The following is an 8,731-nucleotide window of genomic DNA, read 5'->3' as shown; positions in this document are numbered from 1 at the left end:
AGCAGACACCCGGAGATCATGGACATTTAATGCCTCAGATGCAATAGTCAATTGCAACCATGGCATCTGAGAGGTCTTTGTTCAAGAGTGCTGCGTTTCCAAGACTGAGGGAGCTTTTGCCCAGGCCTTCTGAATGCTCCAAGGCCTGCCACAGCCACAGTATCTTCCTAACGAAATCCAGGGCTTTATAGGAACATAACGAATCTAGCATAGACTGCAATGGTAACACGTTGCAGTCTATGGGAGAAGCAATCTGAAGATCACATGTCAAAGTCCCCTAGGGGGACCTAAAAAGGAAAACAAAAAGGTTTCAAAAATATAAAAATTCTAATCGTCCTCCTTTCCCTATATTAAAAAATAAAAATAATCCAACGATAAAAAAATAAACATTAGCAACGATGTTCTTCATCTCCCCCAAAATATTGAATAAAAAGTGATTAAAAAGTCATACACACATCTAAATAGTATCAATAAAAACTCCAGATCGCGAAAGTTACATGCTAAAACACAAGCAAAACTTTATAACTGTAGTATTGCTATAATCTTACTGACCGGGAGAATAAAGTTAACAGGTGAATTTTACTGCACTAGGAACGCAGTAAAAGCAAAACATACTGTGGCACAATTGAGGGTTTTTTCCCCCAATTCCACCCCATTTGAAATTTTTTCCAGCTTCCCCCTACATCGTATGCAATATGAAATGGTGCCATTAGAAAGTGCCACTTATCTTGCAAAAATCCATCACACAGCTATGTGAATAAAAAAAAAAAAGTTATGGATCCTGGAAGGCAGGAAGTAAATAACGAAAATGAAAAAAAATGAAAAATCTCACGGTCTTGAAGGGGTTAAAAAAAGCTGGAATAAATCTCTCTAACGTATAAAAACCTGCCATTATGTAATACATCCTAAGTGCCTAGTTTATCTTATTTTAGCCCTTTTGGGTGTTTTTGCTACTAGTGTAAAAAACTAAAAATTATCTCAGCGGTAGTCAGGTTCAGTACAAGCCACCCTTAGGGCTCTTTCACACAAGCAGATCCTGTGCGGGTAATCTGCTGCGTGAAAGAGAGCCAAGTCCCGCTCCGGACAGCAGAGACACGGAGCAGTAACATGACTGATAATGCTCCGTGCCTCTCTGTGACCTTTTTACTACAAAATCACAGTGAGATAAAGTTGTCACCGTGATTTTGTAGTAAAAAGGTCACTGAGAGGCACAGAGCATTATCAATCATGTTAATGCTCCGTGTCTCTGCTGTCCGGAACGGGGCTTGGCTTCACGCAGTGGATTCCACGCACGGGATCTGCTCATGTGAACAAACAGACTGTTCTCTTTTGCGATTAAGGCATCTGTCAGCAGATTTGTACCTATGAAACTGGCTGGCCTTTTGGCAGCTGAAGGCATCTGTGTCCCATGTTCATATGTGCCCGCATTGCTGAGAAAAATGAGGTTTTAATATATGCAAATTAGCCTATAGGAGCAATGGGGGCGTTGCTGTTACACCTAGAGGCTCAACTCTATCTGCAACTGTAAGGCCCTCTCTAATTTGACAGGGCCAGGCAGTGTTATGTCATCACGTCTTAAAGGGGTTGTCCAGAATTAACATGTCCTTTAAAAATACCACTCCCTCTCAGCTGAAACTGCGACGGAGAGTATACTTCAGTCCCCAGCTGTCTTTACTGCTCTTCAGTCCCCCATGTAAATTTGCATCACAGATGGGGCAAGTGGACCACCACTGTTGAAGACAGTCATTGGCTATAGCAGCACAAGTGACCCATATCATAGGGGCAGTATACCTTTCCCAATGCAGAGATCTGATCTGTGCATGCACTGGTGAATGTGCAGGGATTGCAGGGCAGAAGACAGTGAGGATATCTAGCCCTGCACTTAGGGGATGGGAGAGTAGCTAATTGAATGGTGGCTGGGATGCAGTACTCCGAAAGGCTGGGTCTACTCCTCTGTGCTCCAAAACCCCAATTAGAATATTGAATAAAGCACGTATTTTTCTAAAACAGGGCCACAGATTTGAGCTACACTTAAAGAGGTTGTCCCACGAAAAATATTCTACAGTTTTCAAACCAGCACCTGGATCTGAATTCTTTTGTAATTGCATGTAATTAAAAATGTTGTATAGCAACTGAGATATTCAATAAAATATACCTGTATAGTGCTACTTACTTTCTTATTTCTTTGTCCTGCTCACCGGGAAGGCCGCACATGCTCAGTTTCATCCTCCAACTGCCTCCTGAGCTGTGATAGGGAGAGCATGGGCACGCCCCCTGAGTTGTGATAGGGAGAGCATGGGCACGCCCCCTGAGCTGCAGCAGAGAAGACACTCCCCTGAGCTGTCAGCTTGATATAAATCTAGCAGAGCAATGAATGGGGAGATCTCTGGATCCATGTGAGGTACAGGGCTGGTTCTAGCTTTGTTAGAAAGGTATTGCCATGGACTATCATTTTTTTTATATTGTTCATGGGAGAACCCCTTTAACTCGGCACGATCAAACGTATCCTACCAGGCAGTATGTCTGGTTTAACAAAGTTGATCAAGCTGACAGATGCTCTTTAAGTGGAACACAAAAAGGGGTGAGGAGAGGGAGAGGAAAAAAGAGATTGGGAAAAGAGAGGGAGGCAAAACAAGAAGAAAGAGTAGAGAAGTAGAGAGGAATAAAAAGAGGAGCAGAGATAGAGAATGGGAAGAGATATGGAGAAAAGAAGGAGGAAACAGAACAGAGTGAAAAAAGAGCAAGGAAAGAGGAGAAAAGAAACATATCACATCAGAGCCCCCGCATATGCAGCAAAGATTTCAGCATTTACATCAAGCATATCTATAGATCTCCGTTCACTCAACAGATGCCAATGATGTCCTTTGGCGTCCGTGGGTCTTGTATAACTTTAGTACACACTTTTTGCTATATAGAATAGTGTAGCAGACTAAAACAAAATCTTCAGTCGGAGGTAAACTTTGGGAACCTATCCAACATATAACTTCAACAGAAGACTCACACATGATGTGTACAGAGCCTTAGATGCTCCTTTTTATCAATTACTTAAAGGGCAGCATGGTGGCTCAGTGGTTAGCACTGGTGCCTTGCAGGGCTGGTCCAGGGTTCGAATCCGACCAAGGACAACATCTGCATGGAGTTTGTATGTTCTCCCCGTGTTTGCGTGGGTTTCCTCCCACCCTCCAAAGACATACTGATGGGGACCTTAGATTGTGAGTCCCACTGGGAACCACCTGATGCTAAAGTCTGTAAAGCGCTGCGGAATATGTCAGCGCTATATAAGTGCATAAAATAAAAAAATAAAAAGCAAAACATGAGGAGCTGTGTATTTCATAAAGGAGCATAACGATGTATGAGAAATCCACAAAAATGATCTGATTCCTTATGTGAGGATTTTCTTTCCTCCCTGTGATGTAATAATTATAGTAGTAGTAATAGCAGGAGATGCCAGTCGGATCAGTCTGGCTGCACTGCAAAATGTGGAAGAAAACAAAGTATGACAGTCTGTGGGCTGCATCTACATCTCTAGGCAGACACCGCAGTCCTGCTGAGGCAGCGGCGCTTCTGTCCAGGATCTGCAAGCGAAGCACTAGTCCCCTAACATCACCCAATAGCAAATGCAGAGCAACAGGGCTCATCTATAGCGGGGATTGGTCGCCCCTTACTGATAAACAGGCCTGCTCCTCATACAGCTTCATCTGGAGGCAGCCGTAAAACATTAACCAGGACTGGGCGGAGGAGGAAAGCAGTCCGGGAAGGGAAAGCGGGGCTGTAAAAGGGGCCTAAATCTGCACAACAAAAGAGAGGAGACCCGAGGAGACCCGAGGAGACTCAGCGTGAGAACAAGGTAATATCATTGTGTCTCATGTGGTCACATTGTGAACCTTGCCTCTGTACAAGGACAGCGTAACCCCTTGATTGCCACAGCAATATCTACAGCTCTACACTGCTTCTCTGAAGGGCTGCACAATACAGTTATACACAATAGCATTTAAAGGAGTTCTGCAGTTTTTTTAAACTGATGATCTATCCTCTGGATAGATCATCAGCATCTGAACGGTGGGGGTTCGACACCCGGGACCCCCGCCGATCAGCTGTTTGAGAAGGCAGCGGCGCTGGCAGTAGTGCCGCGACCTTCTCGCTGTTTACCGCAGGCCCAGTGACGTCACGACTAGTATCAATTGCCTGGGCGGGGCTTAGCTCCATTCAAGTGACATCACTGGGCCTGCGGTAAACCGCGAGAAGGCCGTGGCGCTACTGCCAGCGCCGCTGCCTTCTCAAACAGCTGATCGGCGGGGGTCCCGGGTGTCGGACCCCCGCCGATCAGATGCTGATGATCTATCCAGAGGATAGATTAAGGGGAATGCAACTATATGTATTTTTTTTACTAATTAAAACCAGATACTGATTAATAATTATTTCTAGCCTGCTTTTATTTTATGATTCTTATTTTCCTGTACATGATTGGGGGGTATCTAAACTGCTGTTACAGCAACCACATGGAAACTGCAGTTTGGAGAGGACTACTATAGCAAAGTGTTGCGGGCATGCTCTGTGCCCTCTGCAGAGGTCATTGTGCAAGGAAGGGGAGTAGATAAGCTGTGACCACCATCGATTGTGAACGAGGATCCTGTGTTATCTACAGGTGTAATCCTGTCTGAGATAATGAGATGACTACTGAACAGAAAGTGTCAGCCTATTATGAGATGAGGTGGCCAGAATGAAAGCTGCAAGATTTCTGATTTAATTATTATTTTTTTAAATATAGATTCTTGCATGGAAAGAAACATCAAAAAGTGTCAAAAACAGGTTTAATGTATAAACTTAATAAAGGGGTTTTCTGACTTTTTTATACTGATGACCTATCTTTTGGATAGATCATCAGTATCTGATCAATGGGGTCTGACACCCAGGGCCTCCGCTCATCAGCTGTTCTCACAGCTCAGCCCGGTGACGTCGCATTCATCAGTCACGTCCTAGGCACAACTCAGTCCCATTTAAGTGAATGGAGCCGAGCTGTGATACCAAACACAGCCGCTATACAATGTACGGCTTGGTAAGTTGCGAGGAGGCCACAGCCTCTTCAAACAGCTGATCAGCGGGGGTCCCAGGTGTTAGACCCCCACCAATCCGATACTGATGGATAGGTCATCAGTTAAAAAAAAAAAAGTTGGAAAGCCCCTTTAAAACAGTAATTAATTTTCTGATGATATATTACGGCTTGTTACAAATAAAAATAATGTGCAATATATGTCTAATGTAGTTCAGGATCCTACAGCAAATCCTGGTACATGGCCACGTCTATGGACACCATACACAAACTCATCTCACTGGAAGCAGACTGGTGTTCTAAGGTTCAGTTATTTCCTAAATCTATTCAAGGAAGACCTGGTGACTATAATAGAGATCATAGTGTCCTCGTATGTCAATGTTTTTGTCAGCATGTAAGATCCCCAAGACCACCAATCAACATGAATTTTTTCCTTCACAGGATGGGACAAGACACAGCCCAGATCTTAGACCCTTCAGCTCCCATTTTGGAAAACATAAAGAACCGAATACTGGGGGATGACTGGGCTCTGGGAGGTCTTGTGGTGATCGGATCCTTCTGCCTTCTGTTCCTCATATTCCTATTGTTTGCCTTCGTGTTCAGCTGTTGTCACTGCCAGAAACGCAAATCAGCATATCGATAAGATTAAAGACCAGGATTTACCGGTACACACCTTTATTAAACATGAAATGATGGAACGGGGAGGAACATAAGGAACTACGGGGAATAAAGGTGGGCAATGTCCGATATAACAGAAAAAAAAAACTACAAAAAGATTAGAAAGAAGACAGGCAAGGCATGGAGAACATCAGGTCTCATGGAAGATTGTACACAATGAAACACCCACAGGACTGGTCGGTGGCTATGGTTCATGACAAAAGAACCTGAAATCACACCAAGGTCGAGCCCCCGCAGTTGAGATTTCGTGTTAGATTTGTATGAAATGTAATAAAATGGTGGAAAGAAGATCGAAGAACCTAGACAACTGATTTAAGCACAGAGTGGTTGAAGAATCTCTGGGAAAGGAAGTGTTCCTTCGAGAGGCTCAGGTTCTGACAAAACTGGCAAAGAAGGAACTTATCACTTCCTGCTAGGGAAAAGTCCTATTTGGTTTTATTCCCATGATATGTGCCCAATAGTAACAGCAAAATGTAGGAATGAGGGCATGTTCTGTATAGATAGACCCTCAGATGCAGACATCATATCATGACACCTTTCTATGTCACATCTGCGGCATAGCAGCATAGATTGGCCCATCACAGATGATACAAGATGTGCGTGCAGTTATCTTACAGTTTGCATTTGGTGTGGAGAGGGGTTCACCTGGCACTTGTGGACGTGGCACCAGTCAAAAGCTGGAACATCTGTGCTGTTCCATTGCTGCAATTTTTGGGTACCTCTTAAAGGCGTTGCCCAGATTCAAGGGGAAACCAGACAACTCAAGGCATCGACCTGTAATAAAGAACAGATGATTACCTACCAGACAGATCCCGCCAGGTTCTCATAGCAGGGCTCTGCTGACCCGGCTGCATCACACATGACTGCTGCAGCCAATCACTGGCTACTTCAGTGCACGACTGAGGCAAGTGATTGGATGCAGCTGTCCCGTGTTGTCGACATCACAGCATCGCTGCATCCGGGAAAACAGACTTCGCCAGGAGAACAGGAGCAGAGGTGCGGGGTCTGCTAGGTAAGTACTCATCTCTTCTTTATTACATGTCCATCCCTTGAGTTGTCTAGTTTCCTCTAAAAACCGGACAACCCCTTTAATTATTTTCTCTGGTGGCTCAAAGGACCCCGGTATGCACTGAAGTGTTAGCTAAAAATATACTCTCCAGCACATACACGTTTTGCTAATGAAAATATTTTTAGGTACGCCACGTCAAGTGGCAGCCCGCATGTGTTCGCTGGCGAACACTGCGAACTGTCCATCACTGACAGTAATGGCCGACTGCTCTCCTGCATTACCCTCCCATCCTTGCTGTATGTGCACGCTGGATTACATAAAAGGAAGACTTTTATGGTGAGTGCCATGCTTTGGATCTCTGAGCACCACCATTATTCTGGCACTGATCGCTAATGTGTTTTCTCTTGTAAAAGGACAGTGCCGGCCTTTGTTTTAGGATAATTTGCAACAGTATGGCTTAAAAGACAAATACCCACCACCAAGGCCAACGTAAGATATCCACAATGCACAACTCCTTTTAGGCATAAAACCACACATATATTGAGCTGTGTGAACTGATCAATCCCAAATGCATAACGTATGCAAAAATAGGTGCCAAACAGAGAGTTGAGGGGGTTGTCCAGGACCAAAAAAATGTCTTTGCCCCAAACATAGCACCACACCGGTCCACAGGTGGCGTGTGAAATTGCAGGTCAGCCTCAATCACTTCATTAGAGCTAAGCTGAAGTACCAGACACAACTCATGGATAGGTGTGGGCCATATTTTTCTAATCTTGGACAACCCCTTTAACGTACAAGGTATACAACAATATACAGCATGCCCCACACAGTTGTGTTCAAAATAATAGCAGTGTGTTTAAAAAAGTGAATAAAGCTCCAAATCCTTCTAATAGCTTTTATTTCCATACACACAAATGCATTGGGAACACTACACATTCTATTCCAAATCAAAACATGAAGAAAAATATATAAAATTTGTGTTGTTCCTCTAAAAAAAATTAAGAAAAGCGAATATTAGACTGTTCAAAAAAATAGCAGTGTTTGTATTCTTCTTTACAAACTCAAACATTCACTATATAAAGTGAAAACTGAAGGTTTTGCTTTCCTTTGAATCACTTCACTAATACTTAGTGGTATAACCGCTGTTTCTGAGAACTGCTGGACATCTGTGTTGCATGGAGTCAACCACCTTCTGGCCCCTGTGAACAGGTATTCCAGCCCAGGATGATTGGACTACAGTCCACAGTTCTTCTCTATTTCTTGGTTTTGCCTCAGAAACTGCATTTTTTATGTCACCCCACAAGTTTTCTATTGGATTAATGTCCGGGGATTGAGCTGACCACTCCAGAACGTCAATCTTGTTGGTCTGGAACCAAGATGTTGCACGTTTACTGGTGTGTTTGGGGTCGTTGTCTTGTTGGAACACCCATTTCAAGGGCATTTCCTCTTCAGCATAAGGCAGCATGACCTCTTCAAGTATTCTGATGTATTCAAACTGATCCGTGATCCCTGGTCTGCGATAAATAGGCCCAACACCGTAGTATGAGAAACATCCCCATATCATGATGCTTGCGCCACCATGCTTCACTGTCTTCACAGTGTACTGTGGCTTTAATTCAGTGTTTGGGGGTCATCTGACAAACTGTCTCCGGCCACTAGACCCAAAAAGAACAATCTTACTTTTATCAGTCCACAAAATATTGCGCCATTTCTCTTTAGGCCGTCAATGTGCTCTTGGGCAAATTGTAACCTCTTCATCACGTGTCTTTTTTTCAACAGTGGGACTTTGCAGGGGCTTCTTGCAGATAGCTTGGCTTCACATAGGCGTCTTCTAATTGTAACAGTACTCGCAGGTAACTTTAGACCTTCTTTGATCTTCCTGGAGCTGATGGTTGGCCGAGTCCTTGCCATTTTGGCTATTCTTCTATCGATTCAAATGGCAGTTTTTTCCTTCTTCCACGTCTTTCAGGTTTTGGTTGCTATTTTAAAGCATT

At 43.8% G+C, this 8,731-nt stretch overlaps 1 protein-coding gene and 1 long non-coding RNA gene across 2 annotated transcripts in view; one reads left to right on the top strand and one right to left on the bottom strand.

Annotated features, from left to right (window-relative positions):
* RECQL5 (RecQ like helicase 5) overlaps positions 1–8,731 on the bottom strand; it is a 103,701-nt gene that overhangs the window by 61,458 nt on the left and 33,512 nt on the right. The window lies entirely within an intron of this gene.
* Positions 3,602–6,018, top strand: LOC122941792. The gene is made up of 2 exons (XR_006390522.1): positions 3,602–3,847; positions 5,492–6,018. It is a non-coding gene; the product is annotated as an uncharacterized LOC122941792 (long non-coding RNA).

This window comes from Bufo gargarizans, chromosome 6 (genome assembly GCF_014858855.1).
Source record: "Bufo gargarizans isolate SCDJY-AF-19 chromosome 6, ASM1485885v1, whole genome shotgun sequence".
Taxonomy (NCBI): domain Eukaryota; kingdom Metazoa; phylum Chordata; class Amphibia; order Anura; family Bufonidae; genus Bufo; species Bufo gargarizans.
The sequence above is the reverse complement of the archived record's forward strand: the minus strand, read 5'-3'. Positions and strand labels throughout refer to the sequence as shown.